The sequence below is a fragment of the Vanellus vanellus genome (genome assembly GCF_965231255.1).
Source record: "Vanellus vanellus genome assembly, chromosome: 1".
Classification (NCBI taxonomy): Eukaryota; Metazoa; Chordata; class Aves; order Charadriiformes; family Charadriidae; genus Vanellus; species Vanellus vanellus.
This window is the reverse complement of record NC_138905.1, coordinates 155,418,732-155,446,113: the sequence shown is the minus strand read 5'-3', so window position 1 is coordinate 155,446,113 and position 27,382 is coordinate 155,418,732.

Below are 27,382 nucleotides of genomic sequence, written 5' to 3'. Positions count from 1 at the left end.
TCCTCACCCCCACCATTTCCTCTCAAAACTTTGTTCTGGTAAAAAGATTGGGTTGTTGTGCATACAGGTTTACTCTTGCAAAATCTCCTCTACAGCAATCAAATTTCATACAAAGAAAGAGAGATGAATATTATTGAGCACTCCATTAGGGATCTGTGATTTCACAGCCTTCAGAGCAACATTTCCATGCGGCATAAATTTGTTTGGAAAATAAGTCCATCTTTTGTTTGAAGTAGTTAATTACCTTGCTAGAGGAACCAAATGAAATAAAAGATTTATGGATCCCTCTTTCTCATAGCGAAGGAGAAAGTGATCTGTTTGCAGGAGTTATATTTTCAGGCACTTTGCTGAGACACCCCAACCCCCCTCGGTTGCTGACTGTAAAATAAGAAAACTATTACCCAGCTGGGGTAACAATAGGCTCCCACAGTGCTTTTCTCCTCAGCCCGCAGCTGCCAGTGAAAGTGGAAACTACAGCAGCAGGATAACATTCTTTTCTTACAGCCTGTTTCTATGGGCAAGGAGCCCTCCCACTGCTTCAATGTATTTTCTATGCAAAACTGTAGAAGAAGTGACATTTTAAAAGTTTTGACCTTTGTTTTTTTTTTTTTTTCCTTTTCTCCCCCCCCATTTTTTTTTCATGAACCAAGGCATACATTTTTTAAACCTTCTGACAGGGTGTGTGTTGGGAACAACAATAGCCATTACTATAATAATAAAATGTTTCAAAATTCGAAAATTCTATATTGAGTATAGCGTATCAGTAACCTTTGTGCAGAAAAAGATAGCGATGAGAGATACAGAACTCTTCTGGTTATTGTCACAGGCAAACAGATGATTGTGGCAAAGCTCACACACCTTTGCAAGACAGTGTCTTTGAACGCCACATTTTCGTTTGCTCATTTCATATTTTAAGGCTAAAATTTTAAAGGATTTTGCAGGCAAAGATTTTTTTTCCCATAGCTCTGCAAGAAAAAAAAGAAATATTAGTCAATTTTATTAAAATTGCCTTTCAAAAAAAAAGTGTTTATGGAAGAAAAATCATTGGACAGAATAATGTTAGTGAACAACAGTAAATTAGCTACATATACATGTATCCAAATTATATGGATCTAATTTGATAGGAAATTGGCATAGTTCCCAATTAGATTACAAATACAACAAAAAAATTACCCTACTGGTTAACACATAAAATAACACACTAAATCTCAGGAAATGATGAAGGATGTTAGAAATGTAAAACATATTTTCCCAAACACAAGCAAAATAAATGAAAACTGTTCAAGTGAGACGGGGAGGGGGACAGGATGCCCATGAGTCATTGAAGTGAATGCAGAACAGATTCCAAAAACAAGCCTGGCAGGTTAATCCTTGTGAGAGTCTTCCATTCACTACCGATTCCCTCTGCTAGCTACCACCACCACTAGCTACCACCAACTCACCCTTATGTTCACTAAGGGCACTGGCCCTGCTGTGGGTCCACCTATATATCTATCTCTCTGGGTCTGACCCCACATTCTTTTCATGCCCAACCCTCTCCCCTCCACACGTTGAAACCAAAAGAAATTTGACCGATGCAAACAATGACAAATAGGCCAATAGGGCAGCGGTGTTCTGAAATAATCAGGTTTAAGAGCTGTTTTAAAACTCAGTTAGATTAGAGGAGAAAGTAGAAAAATCCCGTGTTTTAAACTGGTGGCTCCACTGGTGGATTGATAAAGAGCTATAAAGTCTTCTCGGTAACCTGAGTCCTCCATCAGAACAAGATAAAATCATCTCTCACTCTACAACACACACACTGTAACCAAATCCATCATTAGCAAACTACATCATTCATCATTAGGCAACAATCTGCTATAAATGACAATGAGTCCATTAAAAGATCATGAAACCTAACAAAAAAAAAAAAAAAGCTCTCCCAGGAGGGTCTGTGTCAAGACAGAAAATTCTTTTAAGTCCCCTCATTCTGTGCCTGAGACACTATAAATTCTCAGAACACCCCTTGGATTTCACGAACTGTGTATGGCATCCTCAGGTAAACAGGGCAAAGCAAGTACTAATTTCTACCCAAACTGTCTGTTTTTTTGTTTCCCTGGGCAGAACATCGGTAGAGTTTCAAATCCAAAGTTGCTCTTTGAATCAACAGCTTAAAAAAAATATTCAGAAATGTTTTCATGGCAAGCCTGCCGACAGTGACCCAGGGACCAGTGATGGCTCTGGAGAAGCCACCAGGGTACCGGCACCTTTCCTGGGGGCTCTTCCCGGGTTTGGGCAGAGGGTTCTGGAGGAGCTGCCAGCCAGACCCTGCACCCACTGAAGGTCTTCTCCTCGGCTTTGGTGGGGGTGCAACCAAATCAAGCCAAGTTAGCATTTCGAAAGTGCGTCTCTCGTCATCTGCTGTATTAATAGTTATTTGCATGTTATTTCCTGGTTTCTTTGCTGCGATATGTGGGTGCAGGCAGAAGAATTCTAAAGGATTTTTAGGCTGATAGTACTTCCATTATTCAGGACAATGTGCTATCCAAGGCAGGCAGCTATTTGGGATAAATAGCATATCCCCATTTGTCCAAAATAGCCAAATGTCTGGCATGAGTCATGCCAAACAGGCAGCTGCTCGGCAGGAGTGTAGTACTGGCATACTAAAAAGCAGAAGATATTTGGAAGGGGGCAGAGAGAACTAAAGGTGGTACCAGGGTACAGTGGCAGAGGGTTTGTGGGATCAGTAATACACAGCTATCACACTCACTAAAACTGTCAGACAATGCCATCACACATGTCAGCATTTGTCTGCAGTTTGCACACAACAGTTTCCAAGACACCGCTCATCTCTTTAGTACTTAAACCAGACAATTAAACGAATATCTCAGAGGCTGCTATGGGGGAGGCGCTAGCAGGTATTACCTCTGGAGCACACATATTGGGAGTACGATGTCACCACCAGCGTGACGGACAGGGAAGTTTCGAGAAACAGCGCCTTTAGTAAGGGGGCTGCTGTGTGATTTGCACGGCACAGGGTATTTCCTCAGCTGTCTGAGGTGGCTTCCTGAGAAGTAATGGCGTTCCCAAGGAGCGGGACAGATGTTGCAGGGAGGTACACAAATACATTTCCAGGTGAGTAAAGGTATCCGTGTCCCTAGTTGGCTGCCGGGTCAAGCCAGGTGTATGCAGCCTTGTGAGCATGGTACATACCCATGCTGTGCCCAGGCGCCCTCCTGCCCTTTCCAGGCCACAGAGTCCCTTCCTCCCTCAGCCCTGCCTGAGCACTAAGGATTTAAGCTGCAGATGCTCCTGTGAAGTAGGTAATGAACTTAATTTCACAGAGAAAGAAACCAAAGCTGTACAATTTGTGCCATGCCCAACGCTGCTAAGGAAGCACGGAGCAAAGTCTCGAATGAAACCAGCTACTGAGAAACGGTCTTCTACGGCAAGAACATCCTTTGTCACAGTCACTGCAGCGCAAGCTCAGCAGGTGCCATTTCAAATTCAGTATCTCAGCCATCTACTCGTCTTTTAAAATAAATGAAAACAGTCCCTGGCATGTAGTAAACTGCTTGCCAAACTTAGGAGTTCTTCAGCTTACATTATCTTTAGCACATTTAAGTGCCAAAAAAAAATAAAAATGAAACTGGGTAAATGTGTAGTTAGTCACGCTTGTAAAAATGTCAACGCTGTCAAAAATATTTGTGTGAAAATCATAAACAAAATCTGCTGCCATGAGAAGTTATTTGGTTCTTAATTACAGGACAAAATGACTTCTTTTTCATGAAGACTTAAAAAGAAGAGAGCTAACACTGTGATGGAAATATTGGCACAATCTTGACTCAGCTGCTTCCCTGGGGTAATAAAGTTGCTCCCAGAAAGAAGAGGATTATAATCTTCCCAGAATACCTTAAAAATCCAGCTAGTATGCCAAGCTAGCTTAGCAGGTTCCTAATAGGATGTGCAATCCTGCACCTCTAAGTATGTTTGGAAGGGTTCAGGTACTTAAAGGCAAGAGAGGGTTTGTTAGTAGTCCTTTAATTGGCATTTCTGAGTGGATTTCTTGAACTGCAACTCTCAGATTTGCACACTCGCTTACAGAGGCTGGATAAGCATATTTTATAACCTAAAAAAATAAACAAAAGCAGTAGGTCACCAGACCAAATCATGCAGGTCAGTGGAGAGGAATACCTATAGCTATCTTGAGGTTTGTGTTCGCTGACCTGTGGGAACAGTTGGTGGTCCCACTCGATTTCTGAAGGACAGATGTCCTCACCCGCACGCTACCACAGGTGGCAATGCTGTGGTCAGCAGACCCCATGGGCACATCCCAGGAATGAACCCCTGCAGAGGGGCTTTGCTGGGGCCAGGTACACTGGCAGAGCCTTTGGAGAAGTTGTCATCTCTTCCCTCTCTCTTCTTCGCAACTTTATAAAAGCAGACTCGCACTCTTACAACTTGTGGTTAATTGGGAAACTTTCACCCGTAAGGTTGCAGGGAGTGGAAGCGAGCATTCGGGGGCTTAAGTGGCCATTCAGGGACTTAATTTCCAAATCACGTGGTGAGTGCAGGCATTGCCACCTTCTCAGAACAGAATCATACATGTTTGTGCATAGTTGTAAAGTATAATACTCAGCAAACCAATACCGAAACAGAGAGCCAAGGTATTTATTTCTCTTGTCCTGAACTGCAAAGACAGCTTGTTAAAAATAGTGTCCAACTGTACTGATATGGTCCTATCCAGCAGTGTTCAGGTTTCTCAAGAGTCTGGAGAACTGGGACTGAAAAGTCTGTCACAATGTGGCACAAAACAAGTTACCAGCAAGAAGCAAATTCCAAAAAGGACTGCAGCAACTGGAGCAGTATCTCTGCTGAGCAATGAGGTTCCAAGGCTTCTTATGGAAATGGTTTCCCATACCTTAATATCCCTGGGAGTTCAGCACCAATGTGTTATATTGCAAACCTAAAAGATTTCTTGAAACAGAACGAAGATTCATAAAATTCATCTTTTATGACTCCATTTCATGTCTCTCTCTTGTTATCTTCCCTGCTCATAGAATTTCAGATTACGGCTTGAAAAGGTAAGGGAAAACAATCTTATACTAATACTCACTAGATTTATTCATGGGGGTTTACGTTATCCTATTTTATAATTGAAAATATCTGCATGGAATCGAGATACAATCAAAACTCAAGAGAAAAGTGACATTTTTCGTATCACAAAAGGGATAAAACCTGAAGCAGAAAAATGTGACATTAAATGAACAAAGGCCATGTTATGTTGGCTCATTTCAATCACGTCTACCTTCATTCCTCTGAACAACTCTACTGAGAGAGTCTTGGTACCTCTTTCTTGCTATTACCATGAAAACAAGCTTTTGGTGGAAGAAAACAAAGGTGAGGCTCTCTTATGTACTGTCTTTAATGCTTACTTTTAATCAGATAGAGCAGTTGTTGAAATATTTCATGCTTCCTGGAAAAAAAAAGGAGAACAAGAGCTGGATAACTTTGTGCCACCCATTTCTCGTTTGTCTTGTGAAAAAATGACATTGTTTTAACAATAAATAAGAGCAGATTTGTTACAGTGTTCAGGGAGTGTGAGGACTAGGGGAAAGGCAGATCAGAAATAAAGGGATTAAAGAAAAAAACAGTCTTCTAAGCAGGAGAAAAAAATATTGCCTGGAGATATTTCAATGTTAAGTAACACAAGCAGTAGTCTGTGGCCTGCCTTGCACAAAGGGCAGCAAGAAAATGAAAGGTGCTTTCTACCTCTGGTCATCCTTGGACAGGGTGAGGGAGGTGCTCAAAGCACTGCCCGCTGGACGGGACATTCCTCCCATTCCTACATCCTCCGTACCCCCACGAGTCAGCGGGAGGATGTGTTGTCATCAGGCCAGCACAGGATGTGCCACTTCTGGAATAAGGCAGCAAGACTGTCACGCTCTGAAGTGCTGTCTGCTTTCTGGTCTGTTCCTAGGACAGTACCAAAACATGTTGCCAATGGCTCACTCAAGGGAAACCCACAAGGCATCAGAATTTTTCGCTTTCCTTGGGAAATGGGGTCCTCCAAGGCTATCTGTTTCCAAGGTCCCTAGCACAAAGACAAGGAAAGTAGGTTCTTTTACACCACAAGCAGAGAGAAGGTTGGCTCAGCCTTGTTGAGAACATCATCAAAATTCAACCTAAGTGTGATGAACTGTCAAGGTTTGTTTTCTATAGACAGGCTCTCAGTCGTTTTCCTCAGATTGTTGAGGGACAGAAGATGGAAGCGGATATCCTCAGCAATCTGAGGCATTACTTAAATATTTCTACAAAGTCTTGCCTCTTTCTGACAGTTTTTCTGGGGTCCTGAAAACGTTGGATCTTCCTTTCTTTACTGCCAACATTTTAGGGTCCAGAAGTTGGTCCTCTACTGGGCCTGAGCACAGTACAGTATTGAAAACATTACAACTAGTTCACACTGATGCAAAGGATGAGCAGAGAAGACGTGTAAGATAGGAAAATGCGGGTATGTTTCCTGATAGGAAAGGTCACTGCCATCCCACTAGCCTGTCCAAAATCCCAGTGAGCCCAGCAGTAAACTCTTGCCCTCATCTTCACCTTGTCCCATTCTTCCACTGTTATCCCACTTCCAGCCAGGATATCAGAATAGGTGCCTAGAGATACACTCAGCCTCTGTCATTGACCTGAGTCCTGCAGACATGGTTCTTCCATGTGCTATGGGTAAACGCAGTTGCCTGTCACTTTCCTGATCCTACCAGCAGCTCTGAGAAGCTGTTGGAGGAGTCTGTGAGACAACAATACATCATTTCCCACTTGGCTGTATAACTGCCTAAGTAGATATAGAGATGCCTATATCAAAGGCTAAGGCTGAATAAACTCTAAGCAGAGGAATTAAGATCTAAAATTAAAATGCCACCATTTTGTGACAGTAGTATAATCTGCCTGTTTGGTAATTCCTGAAACTCTGGTTTGCAACATCTCTGCTCTATTCACCACCTTGTTTACTACTTTTAGTTTATGTAAGGCACCATAATGTTAAATGGCATCTACATCAAAGCTCTTGGTCTTTGGCTTTTCATAATTACAAGTCATGTGACCTAAAGTAGCTGTCTAATTCAGGATTAGCCAAATTGCTGCTGGGAAACACTTACATCTTTCCATTGGCTCTAGCAGGGCAAAAGAAAAGGTGGACTAGTTCAGATGTCTGCACTGTAGATGTCTTAATTTCAGTCATTCATATATAAATTTGAGTTACTTAGCCCCACCACAAGTATCTCCATGCAGTTTCAGAGAACCCATTAAAAACACGTTTTCACATACTGGGCAAACATCAAAGGTAAGGCGGTGAGTAAGAGGCGTGCAAATTTTCTGCAAACAGGTTCAAACTCACTTCTGTAACAGTTTCGGATGAAAATCAACCTCAGAACAAAATGCAGAGATTGCTTGTTTGGCATAGCTTTCCCACAGTAAATAACAGATACAAAATTAGCTAGTGAGGGAGAAAGGGAAAAAAACATAGATCATTTGCTTTCACTTGCAAAGCTTTTAAAGCATACAGAACAATATAAATCCTGAGACAGAGACTGTCCTCTACAGATGGGCACTGGGCATCTGCAACAAAACACAGTCATGACCCTACATATAAGTTTCTGTGAAGGGCCATTAGATGGGAGACAGCTCATTGTGTGCACATGTGTTTGGATGAGAAAAATGAGTCACTCCCAACTCTGGATCAAGCAGGTGATGTAAAGGATTGGCAGGGAGAATGATGCAGACAAAGGCTTTGCTTTCTGAAAAGCACTGAGTCACATCCTAGGAAAATGCATAAAGAAAGAAAGCAAAACTGGATGCAGCGATATCAGCTGAGAGCAAGGATGAACACACCTACTCTGCTACCAGGGATGCACACCTGTATAAACCAAGGAGCCTCGACTATGTTGTGCAGTGGCTTCTGTAACGCCTTAGGATCGAAACTTTCCGTCCGTTCAGCAGCAGGTTCGTTAGGAGCAGTCTTTTTGTAATATGTCATGCGTCACACCTCAGCACAAGGTAGAACTTCTCCAGAATGACAAATTCGTCGCTGCAGAAACGCGGTCACAGGGCTGGTAAGAAGTGGGCTGCTGAAAAGGAGAATCAGGTTTACCATCTTTCCAAAGTTTTGCTGTCCTTTTTAGCAGTATTTCTAACTTGGTCTCAGTGAAAGAGTAGAAACCAGGAGATAAGCCATTGCATTTGCAATATAGGAGGTGGACCAGACGATGTTATGAACCTTCTAGGACCAAAAAGCTACTAATACAGTCAACTCTAAATTCCCCTGCTATGTTTTAACTGGGTATTACAGCACCAGGAAGGCAAGCAGAGTTTTTTAGTTCTCGGTTATCGGCCAGCTTTACTGGATCTGGGCTGCCTTTGTGTTGAACTGCCCAGGTATCCTCCTCTCCTCTTCAATACCTTTATTATCCTGACATCCCAGGCCCCCTCTACTTGCCATGGCTAGGGGACACTGAGGCAGTTCAGTCCACTGACTTAAAGGAATTCAACTCACACTGTGACACCTGTTTGCTGATTTTACTAACCACTGGCCATTCACAAAAAGGAAAAAAAGAAAGCTGGAGCAGGAGGATAGCCACCAGCTCCTTCATCACCTTCTTGGATGTGGTAAGGCAGTTAGCTCCAGTTAACCCTCCAGGGGACCAGCTTCTGATATGAGTAACAGATTCAGAAACCTGATTTCTGAGCTTGGGACCCCTCAAATGAGGCAGCAGGCGTCTATCCTTAAGGCACAGCCAGGATAATTCCGCGGGCCGGCTCCCCTGATGGTTTACAAGCCTCTTTCCCTGTACGCATGTAACAACTGACACGACAGATGCTCTGAGAGGTAGAAGTCACCAAGAAAGACGAATACAAATCGAGTTAAAGATTAAGCTGATAAGTGTTACTCAAGCACCATAAACCGACTTGGCTATGTTTTAAATTTTGGGGCATCAAAGTCCTGTTTCCTCAAATCTCTACTCAGTTTTCATTAATGTTTCACAAGGCCCTCAGAAGACCTTGTTGCTTTGCATTTGCCCTGGCTCTGCTTCTGTGAAAGCAATTTTTGTGTGTTCTGGGAAACAGATATGAGTAAGAGATAGATTTGGGTAGATTTGAGGATTGTCATCCTCTTGACACTTTCCTGGAAGTTCAAAGAAGTACTTATCACTCGACCCCAGCTTTTGGGAAGAAACGTGGACCAGTTTTGGGACACCACAGAGTTTTGCTGGGCTTTCACAGCTGGCCTTTGAAACCTTCTGGAGGGACCAGGGTAAAGCCCAAGAGGAGAGCAACACACAAGACAATTAACACGTTAGACCTCCCCATCCCCCAGTGAACTTTTGTCAGCCTCTCCTCTTCCTGAAAGAAAGGGGGAAAAACATCCTTTTTGTAGTGGCTGCTTATTATATAAAGCAAATCAAGAGTGAAGGGAGGGAGCAAAGAGATGGCACAGAGCCCGATAAGTGCGCCCTTAAATCTATAATTAAAACCAAAGGCAAGTTCCCAATATAGCCAATTCAGTTATATAAGATCTTACAAAAGCTTCACACTGTTTGCTGGGTTTTGCTTTATTACTGTTCCCTCTCCTCAGAGTTCACTTCAGGTCAGTAGTGGATGAGGTATTGCAGTCAGAGTTTATGGCAGGGTAGAAATCTAACAGTGCCCTGTTTGTAAAGATATGCAAGTGTGCACCCAGAGGGAAAAAATAATCACTGGCTCTACTTGAAAGAGAAAAAGTTAATGGTCATGCTGGAGCTCAGTTTAGGCCACCTCCAGCTCCGGAAACGTATTGCTAGTTACTAAGAAATTACTTTAAATGGCATCTGAGAGTCTGTAAAAGGCTCCTCCTTGCCCACCAGTCAGAGAAACATGGCAAAACTACATGTGAGACAAGAAATCAGTCTCGATACGGCCTCACCAGCCGGCCAGCCTAAGCCATGAGGATACAGAAGTGTTCTCAGGAAGCCCATGACAAGTGTATACCACATCTCTTCATGCCTACTAAAAGCAGCCTGCAGGAAAACACGAGTTCAGCTGGCAGTTTTGTAAGTGTAGGCAGCTGACTGTTCTGTGCAACTGTACTGGGAGTAGCTATCTCCACGTGGGAGTTGGAACACGTATCAGAACCACTACATTAAATAGTATGTGAGCTAGGTTTCAGAAATATAAATAAAAAGCAGTTATCATTAGTGATAAAACCCTTCGCTGCTGCATCCTCCTTTTGCATTCTTTACAGCAGAGGTAGGCAGTAGCATTCCTAGAAGCAATGGTTTCCTGGGGCCATGCTGAAACTAAGCTCTTCCTCCACATAAAAAAAAAACCAACAAACCAAACAACCTAAAAGACCAAGAATACCGTGTTTAAACACAGTAGAACCACTCAGCAGCAATCAGCACTGCATAGACATCTGTGTATTTCTGCGGCACCAGGTTTTGAAGATAAGGAGAATGTGGGTGCCAGGGGAAGAAGACACTATTGCCTTCTCCACTTTCTGGTTAAGTGACAAAGTGCAGGCACGTGCGCAACCTCCAATTTCATCACTTAATGCAATATACTGAAGTCCCAGATCCCAGGGTGGTAAATGTCCTCAAGAACTTACCTGTAAGGAGCTGACGATTGCTGAGTGTAACACCAACATTCACAGATCAAAATACCTTCTTATTCTATACCCCAATTATGTTTAGATTAATTTGTCCCCATTTGTAGAAGTAGGGGAAAATAGAACACTTAAAAAAAAAATCCTAAAACACTACTTTTTTTTTCCAGTGACAAACAGGAAAAATATTACCAGAAATGTTACCATTTTTTACCAACATGGTAGATAGGAGAGAAATAGTAAGAATTATTTGTCAGAATGTTTCTGAAACCTTTTCTTTGCAATATGAAACCTCAATGACATGTATCCTTTAAAAATTAGGAGGCCGCATTGATTGAAAGGATATGTTAATTGCTTGAACTCTGTTGTCACTTTTGAGCTGTGACAGTTCCCAGCTTGCAAATATCATATGCAAGAGTACAGAGGAAATCACCACGGGCAAAACTGTGTTGCTGATGCAGCGTACTTAAAATACTATATCTGGTTGGATTCAACTCTGGTTCCTCCTGCATGCCTCCATCAGAGGCTTTTTGTGATTAATATCTGTCAATGTCAGGCACTAAAATGGTTATCCAAAGACTGTTGTTTAAATTGCACTGGTTTGAGAGCCGGGGCTCAGCTCTGCGAGGGCTTGTGCGGGAGAGCTGTGGGAAGGAGAGGCTCAGGGATCATCCCACTTTCCTCATGCACCCGCCGGCCCTCGTGGCAATGCGGGTGCTGGCAGAGCTCCAGCCTCACGCTGACAGTAGCACAAAGCCCTTCAAAGACAGATTGGTCTTTCCAGCGCAACGGCTCCACGCAAGCCGGCAGACCTGGTGCTACGCAGGAAGAACGCCTGCTTACCCTTTCAAAAGCTTACACACGGCGCGGAGACACACCGGCTCCCAAAGGGCATCTGCACACAACATAAATACAATATTTTCACAAGGTTCTGCGAAGCCATGTCAGATGTGCAGGGCATAAATGAGAAATGGGCTCATTAAGTTTCATCAGCCCAGACGTATCTGCTTACACCGCTTGAACTGACAACCACCACCAAGTAACTACCTGCAAGAAGGTTGACACGTCTATATTAAAAGGGGGGACTGACACTAAAAATTAAGAATCACATTATTAGTATGTTCATCATAAGAGTGTGTCATGAGTTGTTGTTTTCTAAGCGAAGACCATGACCAGACAAGCTTTTGTGACGTTATCACAGAATCACAGAGTGGATGAGGTTGGAAGGGACCTCCAGGGGTCATCTTGTCCAACCCCCCTGCTCAAGCTGGGACATGTAGAGCAGGACCATGTCCAGACAGCTTTTGAAGATCTTATTATGTATAAATAATTTTTAATATCTCCTTATCTATAAATCCATATAGTCCTCCAGCTGTATATTCAATATAACAACTAGCAGCAGTGAGCAGCCATTATCCGTTGACCAGGTAATGTTCTCAGACAAAACACAATTTTTACCTGGGGAAATAAAAGAAAGATGGGCACAACACAGGCTCTTAACACTAGGCCGTAGCACTTCTTTCTTTAGAAGGGCATCACACACGGTCTAACAAGAACTTCTATAAGCAGTCTGAGTCTAAGTGAGAAGCACCACCAGCAGTTCCACAGACACAAACTCTTCTCCATCGTCTGTCTAGAATGTTTAAACCATTTCCGTCAGTATACTACCGTATTTCACATGTTCTTATAGAGAGAAGCTAATGAAAAAAGTACATCTAGCAACTTTTTCACAGGCAAAAGATGGTCAACAAGTTCTGTGCAAATCTCATGAGGAAGAACTGATGTCTATGCCAGTCTTACGTTGCTTTCTCATGTAAGATCCACTCTAACTGAGACCACTGGGAAAAAGAATGATTTGATGGCTCAAAGTGTCTGCTAGTTTTGTGGTTTTTTTTCCTAATCAAGTCAAAGTAATCAAGCTTGAGCTCTAAAAGCTAATCAAGTTCTGGATGGGATTAACTTGATGACAAGATTCCATTTCCTTGAACGTGTTTGGTAATTATTACAGTCTATCAACTTGGTAAAATAACCTCATTGTGTCAATGCTAGCACTAATCGACTCACTTTCCAGGGTTCAGATAGCCTAACAAGTGTTTTATTCTTGGTACTTGTTTCAAAACTAATTTGGACTGTCTCACAGATTTTCAGCTTCAGGTGCCATGTCTTCTCCTCCCATAATATGCTGAAAAACGAGTAATCTCTGACATATGCTGACATCTCATTCCTTTTTCATTTCCTTTTTTTATGTTTTACATCATGAAACAGCACAAATGATTTCAAGGGACCTTTCAAATAAGGTACATAACATGTATATGACAGAACTTAGGTACTGCGTTGGAGGATAAATGTTATAAAACAGCCTCTGATTTCTTGGTACAGTAACAGCCTCTTTCTCATTAGAGTAATCTGTTAACATGTCTTTTTTTATTTATCCTCTGTTAAGATTTCTCCAAGCCCTCCACTGTTTCTTTTATTTTTATCTCTGAGGTTTTCACTTTAGATAGACCAATTGATAAAGGAAATACCAAGTGGAGTTTCACTTTCCATTCATGCTATTTTCCTCCCTTTAAGTTTTCAAGACACGTTTCAGTTATCATTAAAAAAAACCCTTCAGAATGCACACGTTCAAACTTATGCTTAATAACAGTGAAAACAGAGATCACTATGGCAAAGGTAAAGTTCAAAGCCTTTCTCAGTTTCTTTGCTGTTCTTTTTCAGATGTGTAACTTGTGGAAAAACTGTCCGTGATTTTCAAGACTTTTCCTGTTCCCCCATTTGAAGCTGTTAGATCTAGCAGGGAACCTGCCTCCCAGTGTAGTTTCTGGGCATGTTTTGCTCTGAAGACTTCAAAATCTTCTCAGGTGACTTTTTTCAAAAATAAATTGTGATGAAGTGCCTGGATGCAAATAAATTGGTCACCAAGAGAAGGAGTAAGTAAAAGGCTTCTCTTAAATAAGCCAATTAAAATGTTTTTATCATAGAACCCTTTTTACTATCAGTGCTGAGCACTCCTTTAGAACTGATTTTTAATTTTTGTACACTTGTGAAGACAGCTATGAACAAATACTTCAGCAATGCTCCTGCACATAACGTACTTTTGAAAATAGGCTTGAGAGGAAAGCTACTCATGTTCTTCTGCTCCTCAGCTATGACAAGAAAGAAAGAGAAAACTCAGTTCAATCTTTGAAGCAAACAAAACCCGCAGAAAAAAATAAAATCTGTGATCCCCTTCTTGTCTTCTTCCCAGGGAAACTGTGGCAGATGAGACCCAGGCAGGGCAGGAGGAAGGATTTTTCTCAGTGCTTCAGAATTACTCACTTTTCCTGCTTGCGGAGATAAAACAGAAAACGCAGTGATGGGTCCTAGTCAGATCTGCACTTAGGCATGGAAACTGCTTCTCTACAGTGACTGTACAAAGAACCATAGTTTGTTAGTAGCAGTCCGAATCACTGAAGATTTTGGAGGCTGTAGTAGTCAGAAAGCCTAAATCAGGCACCCCAGGTAGTCAGCTGGAGTCTAAAAGTGGGAAAAATAAGGGAGCACCATAAATTCAGAGGGCAGATATTTTTTTATTTTAAGTCTTCAAATCTGCCTTAAATCTGTGCTATGAACGTAGCACGTCGGTTGCTTCTGCTGTGGGTAATGAGGCATCTTCTGAAAGAACTTGTTAAGTTACACAACATGTGAATGCAGGATGGGATTATGGCACCTCTCTGCTGGTTTAGAATTTCATTTGCAGGCAGCATATGCTCTTATCTACTTGCATGCTGTCAAAAAATGCGTGTGTCTTTTGTGTCCCACAGAAGTTGTGTGATGGGAGGAGGTTCCTCCCTAGACCCCCATCCCTTACACTGCAGGTATTTGAGCTTTCCAGCCTGCTGGTAGCAGGCAGGCATATATTATTGGTAGTGCCAGCAACTGCTCTCTTGTCTTAGCCCAATGTGGAAACAATTGCTCAGGGGTCCTTTAAATAATAGTTCTTTGGTATCATTTTCAAAAAAAAAAAAAAAAAAAAGCCCCTCTACACAATAAGCTGGCAGTAATTTTCACATTACTCCAGACAGTATCCCATTCATTGCTTGACAGATCCGTTTTTAATTCAGATTTCTACTTCTCCTTTAGCTCTCCTGTTGCAGGTAGACAACAGAATTTAACTGTTTGTGTCCATCACCCATGACTTTATTTGCTGCCAAACTGCTTCAGGAGGATATCTAGCAAAAAGCACAGACGAGTACTCGGGGCTGTCTGTCCTGCAGAGAGCACGGGAATTTGGGGGAAAAAAAAGGAAAGCTAAGAAGACCTGACAGGAGCTAGTGTGAAGCCCACCTTACATGCAGGAGATATTGGTCTTTAAAATACATCTGCCTGACTCAGCTCAGGGGCACGGCAAACAACGAGACTGGAGCTTAAACAATACAGTTCTGAGAAAAACTGCACCCAAACCTAGTGCATTTAAAAAGTGTTCCCAAAGTGATTGTAAGTAATCCAAAATATGCCAGAGAATGGAGAGTACTCGTACCTTGATCTGCAGTTTTGTTATCTGCAAAGAATCCACTGCCTGAAACATCTCTAGCCAGCCCTTGGTCCACCTGCACGAGTAACAGGTGTGTTTGTTTTGTGGGGGACGGAGAGGCAGAGAGGGAGAAAACCCAAGTTTTGGAGAGTGGCACTATCAGTGCTCCGAGCCCTACGTGGTAAAACAGCAGTTTCTCCGAGAACTGATGGTTTGTCTGTACACAAGGAGGCCGCCAGGAAATCAAAGGCAATGTTAAGTCTTGTCAGTTAGAATGAAGCCCTCTTTTCAGCTGTCATAAAATCAATGTATTCCCTCTACGCTTGCCCTGACGACTGCGCCATAATAAACTTCTAGGAGAAGCAGTAACGAAGTATTACATGAAGATAGTGATTGTGCTGAGCTGAATTGTTCTCTCCGGATACAAATGCTAGTCCTAGGCTCCCCAGTTTTTTTCTGCTCCCCACAGCAGCTGAGATGCAGGTGTGCTTCTCAGAAAAATTCCTGCCTAGGATATCTGCAGAGTGCAGTAGTGTCTGTGCAGAAAGAGATGATCCTCGTGCTTGTGTCAGCAGACCTGCGTGGCTGGGCAAAATTAGTTTTCAGAGCAACAATTCTGAGGTGCCATCTGCAAAGCACAAGAATGCATCATACCATGAGAGTACAAAATACATGCATCTTCATCCAAGATGCTGGCCTATCTCCCCCTGCCATATGCTCCAACTGCTAAGCTAAGTTCCCATTCCTGAGTATGTGCCAAACAGTAAAAACAGCATAACCCCTTGAGTTATATCCAGTAACGCAGGGCTACTGGATCTTCAACTGATCGTGATTCAGCAGCTGAAAATTCAAATGAAGATGTAATATTCATGGCTGATGGTGAAAAGGGAAGAGAATTAAAAAGTAGGAACCAAAAGAAAGTAACCTGAGATAGGCTTCGTCTTTCATTTTTCTTTTTTTTCTTTTTTTTTTTTTTTTTCTGTGTTAGACTCCTGGGTCTCACACAGGGGGAGGGAACTCATGAAGGGATTAAAGAAAGAGCATTAGCCAACATCAAGTAAGGGGTGAGTAACTGAAAGGCTGTTGAATTTAAATATGTCCTAATTCACTGTTGCTTTCTTGTTGAAAATTTTAAAAAGGTCTTTCAGAATTTAAGAATGAAATTGATAGCGATTAACAGAAATTCAGATAATTGAGTAGTCACCCCAAATGGTTATAGAATTCATTAGAGAAATAGATGTCCCATGAATTTTTTAAACCAACACAAAGAATCTAATGGAGAATCACAGCCCCCCTAGCACACCATACTACCTTTAAAATCTTTCACTCTATTCAGAATGGCCAGGTCTGAACTCCATGTTTTCAAACCAGAAAAGATAAAAGTAAGCCAAAAGTACCTACTCCAAAGACTACTGGGGAATTAATGTTGATTCTCAACCACTTTTTATCCAAATTCAATAGTGTGGGGTTACACTTTCACTGGAATGAAGGTTTAACAAGCACAAGAAAGAACCTTGGAGCAATAATTAGATAATTACAGAAATGCCATCCCTTTAAGTACCACTGAACTGCTCCCGCAGGGGATTCACAGGAAGACCCTAGCACAAAATGAGTGGAAATCCAGCACCAGTGCTGAGAGATATCGGCCCCGGTTCTACGCTTACTGTCATAAATAATCTCACACAATGGAAGTCAAGGCTGTGCTGATTTTTACCTGTGCTCAGCCCTGCACGTAAGAAGTGCATATTCTTCTTTGCTGGAAAAAAATCCTGCCCTGGTTACTGTCCTTACGGATGCCGCATTTGCAAAGGAACAAATGTTGCCTGACTTCACTAGAAAAGTGGGTGGCAAGATTCAGCGAGGGAAGGAATTTGGGTGGTTATGGAATATCACCTCCATTGAACCATCTTCCTCTTCGGGGCAGGTATAAAGAGAGCTGTGAGGGCATAGGGAGGACAAAGTAGAGAAGGAACAAATTCAGTAATATGGCTGCAGTTTGAGCCTTCCTGGGCCTTCCTCTGTTGTTGGCTGCAGCCACTGCCGTAGAGCAGCTGCGGGCCATCAGCAGTTGAGCGGGCTTCCAGCCAGCCCAGTTCATTTGCCCAGTGTCCAACACATGATTATTCTGTGGGATCCTGAGCAGGAAAATAGCTTGTCCCTTGCACATCAGTGATATCCAAATATAAAATAAAACATTGGGTACAAAGCAGGACAACTTCTGTAATGACAGCATTGATGAAATCTTTAGGAAGACAGTAAAGACCGAGGCAGGGAAAATCAGAGGCACACTTTTCAGCACAAGTAAACCCACAAATTTTGTCCCATGTTGCCAGCAGAAGTCAGTTTTATTCTAGTCATTCGCTTTGCAGGTCTTCTCTTTTTAACATGTTTTTGCCATCTCAGACACCATACATATGAATCTTTTTTACCATAAATCAAAAAATGTGTTACAATTAGATTTGGCAAGCATTTAGTTTTCTCACAAAGTGTCGTAGGAGCATAACCCATCTTGGCTTTGTCGTCTTTACCTTAGTGCATCTCTCACGTCTACGTGCAGGCTTGCATAATTCCCCCTAGTCGCACACATTCCTGGGGCTGCCTGGCAGGACTGAGAGCAGCAAGACAAGATGTTGCAATGTGCACATCAGCCCTATAGTGACTATTGTGAAAAATAGTGGGGAAATAGAGGTAAAAGCACTCACAATGAATAATGCTCAATGATGAGAACAGCAAGCAAACAGGAATCAGTTACATGCATACAATACAAAGGATGTTATCAGAATGTGGGACATGTTTTATACAGATACACCTACTATTTTTAATCTTCTTTAGTTTAATTAAGGCAATTATACACTGGGCTCTGGATACTGTGCGGAAAATTCTACCTTTTTACCTGCAAAGCGTGCTAGTTGCACGTTGTTGCCTTCAGTGTGGAGTAGACGTTTCCCCCCATCTCCCAAGAAAAGAAAAGAAGGCATTTCTCGCATGAGCTTAGTGATCATGACTGCTGTCATTCCTGCCACTCCAGAAATGTATTTATACAGAACCGCCTCCTTCAGTACAAGCTCCCTCACAATGCTGTGCCTGGCACCTCATTCCTGGACTGGCACGCCTGGAGGCAACCAGAGCTTTAGCAGCATCTTCTTTAGTGACAGAAAGGGAGGTTTTAGGAGGAGGCCATGATTCAGTGCACCACTGGAGCACCTGCTTGACTTCAGGCGCGTGCGCACTCCTCTGCTTATTCAGCAACCGCTTGAGGCCAGGCCTACATTACAGCTTGTACTTAAATTACATGGAAGCACGGACTCAAGCGCGTTTCAGCGCTTTGTGAAATAGGATCCACAGTGATTAGGAACCCAGAAAACATCCTGAGTATAACCGGATTCCGACAATTATATTTTACTTGGACTTAATTTGCTTCAGCATGGGACTGAAGTGAGTGGATTTGAGCACATATGTGTCCAAGGTACTTCTTTGTTCTGAATTTTCAGAGAACAAGTACCCTGCATCTATGTACTTTTCCCTTCACACCAACTTTTCTGATGAGTGGTTAAGCAATACTGACCTTTAAATTTTAGGCATGGGACCACTGCTCCCAGATATGTTCAATAACTTTAAAAGTCTCTAGAGGGATTGCTGCACTGTTTTGGAAAGTGCCTGATCCCTCCACTTTATCCAACTGTACGGCTCTCGCAGGCGAGACCTGCCTCCAGGTTCACCGTCACCACATGCATTTAAAGTCATTTAAGAGATCTAGGAAGAAGAAACTCAACTAAAGGCTGATTTCCCTTCCAGCACATTCAGACAGGCCAAGGGTTGAATGCACTTGGCTTTGTTATGCTATGGGATTTCCTAGGAAGAAATCACTGTTAATAAGAAGCTCAGCCAGAAGTCTTGTTCTCCAGCCTGCTACTGAGATGCCTTAGAAGAGCTCACTGTTTTCCTCTCTCTTTTTGCTTATTTTTAAAACAACCTAGCTTATGTATCTTACAAAATACCTACCCGAGGCTGTCCATGTTACTGTAGGCACTATTTGGACTAATAAATGGATTTCGTCAGAAGAATATATAAAAGAAGCTCATATAAAAGCAGATGGTCCTAATTTATGTAAGGATCTCACACATCCATGAGCATTTACCAGGACACATTTGTACAGGGCAGGGACTGGTGGTAATAGAATGAGTGGTCTGACTTTAAGCTGGCATCTTCAGTACGCACACAGGACAGACCCACGGCTGGGAAGAACCACTCTCGCAAGTATACTATTGAAAATGCCGACACGGATAGATAAAAATGACAGTATATGAACCTAATGTCTTTCTTCCCCTCATCTTTGTGATTTTAAATCTGGCTTAAGAGATGGGTGAGTGCTGAGGGAGAGTCAAAGGGTTAGTCCTGCCCCAGGCAGACAGCAGGAAGTCCAGAGGTTTTCCTCTGGATTTTGTTTCAGACTGGTGTTTGTTTCGAAGCACAGGTTCTATCAGAACATGTTCCCCCCCAGGCATTTTCACAGATACACACACACACACGGACACACACATAGACACGCACACATGGTGCCCTTCAAAAAATGGTACACCTGCAGGACTTGGTTATGATGTGCAAGAGGTCAATTTTGCGCTATTTATTCAGGGGTACTACGTGCTGTAGCGAAGCATTTTTCTTCCCTCCCACACCCACTCTTACTAATACAATCAGAAAGTGGGTATTTCCTCCAGAAGGAATATTGATGACGATGCACTTAATGGTGGTTCCCACATTGTCACAACATGTACGTGAGGAAGGAGGCTCCTTTAAATCTTCTCTAATTCTTCAGTTCTCTAGGATTTGCAGCAACCATCGGAAATAAATGCAGTAAGATATATTCTTTTGGTCCATGATGTAAATTAACCATAATACATTTGTAATTAAGAGATTAATTTGCGTTTTTTCACATGAAAAAAATATGCTGTGGCAACAATATAAAAAAATCCAAAGCCGAAAACTGATTTAAATCTTAGACATGCAACAATTTCCCCAAGATTATTCCCAGTAAATTTCATAGTTCCTGGCTCAGTGTCCGTATTTCAAGATTCTATCTTTTTTTCTGAAACACATGCACATCCCACTTTTCCCTGGCATCGCTTAAATAACCACTACATATCCTTTCTTACCCCCCTCCTCCCCCTTGCCTTTTTACAGGGTTCTCTTCTCTTTTTTCTTCCTTTCCTCTCTTGTTCTCCTGCCTCCAGGACCTCATAGTTACTACTTCATGCCCAATCGCTCCTATTCAGTCCTGTCTCCCTTTCTCTCTCTCCACTGGTAAGGAAAACTTACCGGAATGCGGTATTCTCCAAACACTCTTTTCATTTAAATGTGAAGAAGAGTCATCTGAGCCTCTGTCCTAGTGAAGAATTGGTCATTTGTCAGTTGAAGAAGTTTCTTATCTTTATATACTTTTGAATAACTTAAGATTTTATTGTCTTATGTTTTGGTTGTAAAAACCACCATTTTGCGGGAAACCAAAAGCATAATGGTATTATTCTGTCTAACACAAATCACAACCAAAGGTTTGAGCGCTTAAACACCCCAGCTATGCTTTTGACCGTAAATTGCTTTCTAGTAACTAGTTCATCAGAGGAAGTAGAAAGTTTAGTTTCCCAAAATGTGCAGAAAGGCTGCCTTCGAACTCCACACTGCTTAACTTTCAGACACGCTTTTCTCGGTGCCGCACACCAATTCCCTCCCTCCCCGCTTACATGCATATTCAATGGACCATATGCTTGATCTCAAATATCTCCGGGCATTATGGATCCTATTCATCAAGAAGTGGCTTGTACACTCATGAGCAAGGAGGGGGTGGGGGGGTGAGAAGAGGCCTTTTCAAAGAGCATTCAAGAGTTTTCTGAGAAAGAAATCCCAGTACACAGTGACCTGTACGTACCAGGCCACGGTCCACTTTAAACTAAACCCACATGTTTCTGCCCAAAACACACACACGGGCATTAAGAAATTCTCATTATTTCACCATAAAGGAGGTCTGTATAGAGATCTCACGAGGGATTTAAGCAGGAGCTTATTGACAAACACAAACCTAGTGATTCCTTGGAATCCAAAGCAGTTTGTGGGGTGACAAGGCAGTCCCATCACCAACCCCCGGTACATGACAAAAGCAGAGGCAGCTCCAAAGCCGACACACCAACTGCCTCGGGATCTGCCACGCAGCCAGATGCCGTGTTGGGAATTTTTCCCTGACACCGTGGCATATGGGCTTTGCATTGCCATTTGAAGAGCATGAGGTGGACAGAAACAATCTGGAGAGGGTGGGAAATGGACGACACATCAGCCCAGTGCTTATGTTTGCTGTTTGGTTATTAGGTGATGCTTAAATGCATCTTTGGCCTTAAGGAGAAGGAATATCTTGACCCAAAGGAAGCTTGACTGTAACTGTATAAGTTCCAATGCAGTTATTGTGGGCATTAATTTACCAACTTGTTTGCTTTTTGTTGTTGTTTTTTTTTTTTTTTTAACAAATTCAAATATTTTTTTCCACCTGCATGTTGTCAGAGAAACACAGGAGCAATTCAGAATTGTATTTTAATAGAAATTATGCCACTGTGTAATCACACTTGTTTCTCAAAGCTATGGTAATCTATTCACTGCCTTGTCAAACCCAGATAAACTAGCCTCTGCAGCCCTCTCACCTGCTGCAACCAGACCCAGCAAAAGCTAAGAGGATCCCACATGTGACTGACTGACAAGTGCATGGAGGTGACAGACCTATCCCTTGCTCCATCATTGAGAGTTGCCTGACATTGTACCACTATACTCGTTTTTGCAGTGCATGAAGAAAGCACTATGCAAGCAGTAGACAAACCGCTCAGCGTTGCAACTGCAAGGTAGTAGCTCAAAAGTAACATGGGTTTTGCTGTTCTTCGTTCCTACATCCTTTCTCCATGAAGGTCCAAGCCCTTGACCACAGCGTCCTTGGGTTCCCCTAAGCGAAGTTGCTGTCTCCATTAAAGACAGCTGCTGCCTGGGAGGGAAAGGAGTGGGAGGCACCAGCAGGGGCTGGGACTGCCAGCGGGAGATGGTGAGGAGGCAGGAGGTGCAGAGGAGGAGGGGACCACATGCCAAGGAAGAGTGTACAAAGGAAAATACATCAGAGAGCATGAGGAACTTCTGCACAGCAGGAAGAGGATAGAGAAGAACAGGAATGTAAATAGCACTGCAGAATGTTTGGGACCCTTCTTGTTTTTTTAAAAAAAAGCAAGCTGAATCTCAGGAAAAGGACATAAATTTTCCTGATTAAGAAGCAGTGATGGGCCATACCGATAATGAAGGGAATCCCTGAAGGTCCCACATATGGGAGTTTCAACAGCAGCAATCTGCCATGCTGGTTTTCTTTCAGGAGAGCTTGGTTTGACAGTTGTTAAAAGCAGTTCAAGTAGTACCAGGCTGAACAACCCCCAATGTGACAACTTCCTTCTTCCATTCTCCTCACGGCCCCTTCACCCACACACGGGCACACCTGCCTTCTGCACCCACACAGCCTCAGCAGATGGGTCGGCACACCAGCCACCCGTGAGCCACCCACAAGGCAGGAAATGCTCTGCTTGGGCTGCTGCAGCTGCTCTGCAAACTCTGGAGCTTGGAAAATCACGATCACCATGTGTGTGTTGCCCCAGCTCGCTTACATGTCGAGTAGGGATTCCCTCATCCAGCTATTCCTGACCCAGCCGGCACTATGTGAAAGGAAGGACCGAGGAAGATCATGTTTCTGCACCAACTGCTCCCAACACCATTTGCACAGAACGTATCACGCTCTGAATGCAGTGTGTGCCTGGTCAAGAAAAATGGTGGTCCTTCCTGTCCTGCTGCCTCCCATGTACTTTTACTATTTGCATCTCACATTCGTTGTTTTTTTTCCACTGCAAGCGAGATTTCTCTCAGTGGTACTGATGAGCTAGAAAAAAGAAATAAGGAGAGAAAAATAAAAAAGAGTGAAAAGCAGGAATTACATTTTTCACCTCGTGCATGCACTGCTTGGACTGCAACATTTGTACTTATGAATCCTGAATAAGTGTTTGACCTTTTCATTGTTTCTTCACTTATTGTTCTCTCCGTTCCACTTCCCACTCTCTTTGCTACTGCATCTACTGTGATAGTTGCTCTTCAGCCTGTTTCTTCTTGCTTTGTTGAATTCTGACTCTGCAATCAGATGTTTGTGCAAAAGCTCTTACTGCCAGCAGGACTCTGACACAGATTTGGGTGCGTGAATGTCCCTGTCTTCAGTAGGGTCCTTGACTTTATTTTGAAAAAGAAAAAGCCCTAATACAATAATACATTTTAATTAAACCATGCACAACTCCCTCAGTAAGCACAAGGAAAATCCTACCCTATCTCCACAGCAGCGCTGCATAAAAACAGAGAGCATCTTTTCATACCTGTGGCTTTAATGGCAAGAGTCATGAGACATATACAATATCATTTAAAAACTCCACGGCTTATACTTTCACCCTGTGAGTGGCTCCTTGTTATGGTGTTTACAATGGATTAGCTTCATCTTAAAAAAGGAGATAGAAAGATAACTCCTTGAGCATGCTGAATGAGGTACTGTGAGCTTGTTGTGATAAGGACCTGGTATTAGTTGATTGGCATCAAACAGCACGGATTTATTTATAGCATATCAAGCATGACGACGACATGGATGCAGGTTGTCAGAGGAAGTCAGTTCCCAAAGAGACAGGTAAATATATAAGGGCCACATTTTCAGATGTGTTCGAGTCTCTAACCCTCTCTCTCATGAAATCGCGATCTCTGTTGCTTTCGGTCTAGGATATCTCGCCTTTCAAATGGTGCATCGTGCTACTTTTATAGCTCTATTTCTCAGGGAGCCTCAGGGAGACAGACCTGCCCTTGAGGATTCTTCACAGTGTACCTTTCCCTGTAAAAGTGTAGACGGCACCCAAGATGCTTGTATTACCAGCTCTGGGTGGGAGTTCGAGCTGTGAGACCGCCTGTGGGCTTAGACCAGATGTAGAGCAGCCAGAGGTGGGGGCAGCCGGAGGCAGAGCCCACAGGGCTATTTTCCCATGAACTGTAAGCGCCCATCCTACTGAACGAAAGGGATGCTGTTACAGGAAAGACTTACAATTAAGTGGCAGTCTGGATCGCCTCCTTGCCCCCTTCTTTGCGCTTACTTCCAGGCCAAGTCTTTGCCATCCAGGTCATCAGTTTGGCCCTAGTTCAGCCGATACAGACAGAGGCTGCTTTCCCGGCTCCCTCTGAACACCTGCCCGCAGGTGCGTTACAGAAGCTGTACGAAACTTAGAAGAAAAAATGTTTTATCTGAGAAGGATTTTATTAGTTCTGTCATTTTCTGAGGAGAAGGAGGTGGTAATTTTTCATCTCTAAAAGCTGCCTTTTACTTTATTACCTGTGCATCACATTGTAACATTTGCACGCGGGAAAAACTTTATTAAAAATTTTCAGGAAGAAAGAGCACGGGTTCATTACCTAAAACAAAGCATCCCCTGGAAACCTCCTTATGATTTTTATCATGTTAACTTAGTGTTTGATGACAGTTTGGAATCAAGGTAATCCATGAAGCTGCCATTCCAATCTATATTTCTAATACTCTCAGAAATAGGGAAAAAAAAAATTAGCTGATTGATCAGCAACCAGAAGGACTATGCTTACAAAGAGCTAACGACATCCACTCTGCAAAATAACTCTGACTCATTGTTAAGACGGCTCCATTGATTGCAGTCGACTTACAAGAGGAGTTAATGTGTTCCACTAAATTAGAAGCACTCAGAAGGCTACCAGGTAAAAATACATATTTTCATAATATCCTCTGAAGCCTTTCTTTAAAAACTTCTGCTTTAATCCTTTTTTGTTGTTGTTGTTTTCAAACGTACACTTACAAATTAAAATAGGACATCTGCATTTGGCAGTCTAGGCCCTCGCTCTTCCGCGCCTCGGCTTCGCGGTTCGGTTTTGCCCGGCTCGTAGGGAGCGAAGTCTATAGACTGAACAGCTCAGGCTGAAGGAGAAGCAGCTGCTCACTGACACTGCTCCCTGCAGCACACAAATCTTGTGCTTTCGCAGAAGGAGAACAAATACTTGCAGAAAATACACATGGAGTTTGATGCTCAAGGGGTATAAGATTAGGTCCCGTGTATTGACTAGGGGAATAGCCTGCAGGCCTTAGGCCAGCGAGGCTGCTTGCCAGTGACTTCATTAGGGCTTTTGCCTATGAAAGGGCTGCCTGTTTGGATCCTGGAAACTTGCATCAATACGTCATTTTGTGTGACTAAAGTAAGCAGAATGTGTCCAAAGTGCTGGCCTGCTACGGACCTCAATCTGCCTCCGTTTGCAGGCAATGTCACTCTTAGGAAACCAGGTTTTGATTTGATCCGAGGCTCTTTTCAATAGGACTTTCATCACTGACTTCAGCTGACAGAGTGCCTCATGCAAAGGTCCCCATTCTCTCTTATATCTGCCCACAAAAGACACCGGCAGCTGATCTCCTTCATGGACTTTGTCCAGGAATTCCAGAAACCCAAAAATCTTTGCAAATTTCAAGCAGCACTTTGCATCCTCCTGATAAGCCTCCCTGCTCTCCACCCTTGCCTCGTGGCAGCAGGGCACCCACGAAACCATGATGCCTGCGACTCCCAGAGCTCCTCTGCAGGGAGGAGAGAAAGGAAGGAACAAGGTGCCATAGCAGATGCAAAAACTGTGCACGTCCGGCAGTATAAACATTTACATACTTACATTGCAAAATCTTATGAGATGCAGTTCCAGTGGTTCAAGGGCAACGGACAGGGACGATCCAGAAAGCAGTCTCCTTCTTGGGCTTCAATGTTCTCTGATACCATCAGGGCAGTAGGAGGAGGGATAGACTAGTTTGGTGGATTTAATAAAATTGCTTCTGGAGTGACAATTTTTTGTCAAAGAGTGGATGGAGAAAGCAAAAAACCTAAGGACCAATACCCCAACTTCCTGAATAAGTGCTGTACACAGATACCTACAGCATCCTCACTCAGGTAGGACACAACCAGGAAATGCAAGAATGTTGAATTCTTTGCTAGATGTTGAAAAATATTCCAGGAAGTAAATTATCACCCTTCTGCTTATTTCAGAGGCTACACTTTTTTCTTTCCTATTTGCTTTTTTCTGAATTTCACTGAGAACATGCATTTTAGTTGCCTCAAACTAACAGCATAAAAATCTTTGTTAAAGGACAAATTGAAAGCAATTACCCCACTAACAAAAATGTAAAGCACAATTACTTCTGGAGACTTCATCTACAGCTCACAGCACAGTGGGTCTAATGATTTCTGAGAATTCATTAAGTATTTGTGTCATTATAAACATGCTGTAAGTGCCACACACGTATATTTATTACTCTGCTGAATCAATGTTGATTTGATCAGCTTACCTTTGACATCAGCGTTTCATAAATTTCTTAGTCATTTCCCCATGATGACCTCACAAAACATGCTCTAAAACAGCGCTAAGCCATTTGAATGCTTCCCATCTTTTCCATTGTGCAGTCCTGCTCCTGAAATCTTACTCTTTTTCCTTCCCTGGTCCCCCCTTTCTTCCCCATTCCTTTTTCCTCTGACCCCACGCGCTAAAATTCTGAATTAGCTGCATTTATCAGCTTAACTCTTAAAATACATATCCTTGTAGTGAAGAGAAAGGACAAGCAAAAAGCACAAAGTCTATTTTTGGCAGATGGGGTCTAATTGTACAAAATTTAGCGGGCGTGATTTCTCTCTCCCCCTCCCCTATTTTTTATTTTTTCTCCCCCTCCAGTCCTGTCCCTGTCCCCGTTCCCCTCCCAGGTTCCTGGGTTGCGCTCCCTTCAATCTTGTCAGCTGTAAAATGGGTCTCTTTTTAACCTATAATGGATCAGCGAGATTAAAGGTGAAGTCATGAATTAGTAGCAGTGACAGCCCAGCACGATGGCCCCGGCAGCAGGGGGTCTCCCTTTGTGCTCGTCCACTCTGACCCCCCGTGCCACTCTCCGCCTGTGGGAACCGGACAAGAAGAATGTCGGGGTGGGGCCGGGGGCCGCCAGCCCCAGCCCCTGCGCCCGGCCAGCGCCCCCAACACATTCTTTCCCTGGAAATATTCTGACATCACCCCGTCATACCTCCTCGCTTGGCTCCTTCGTTAGCTCCTTTATGCCTTGCCGGCGACGGACAATGGGTCCTGCTGCAGGGTGGAGGAGGAGGAGGAGGAGGAGGAGGAGGAGGAGGAGG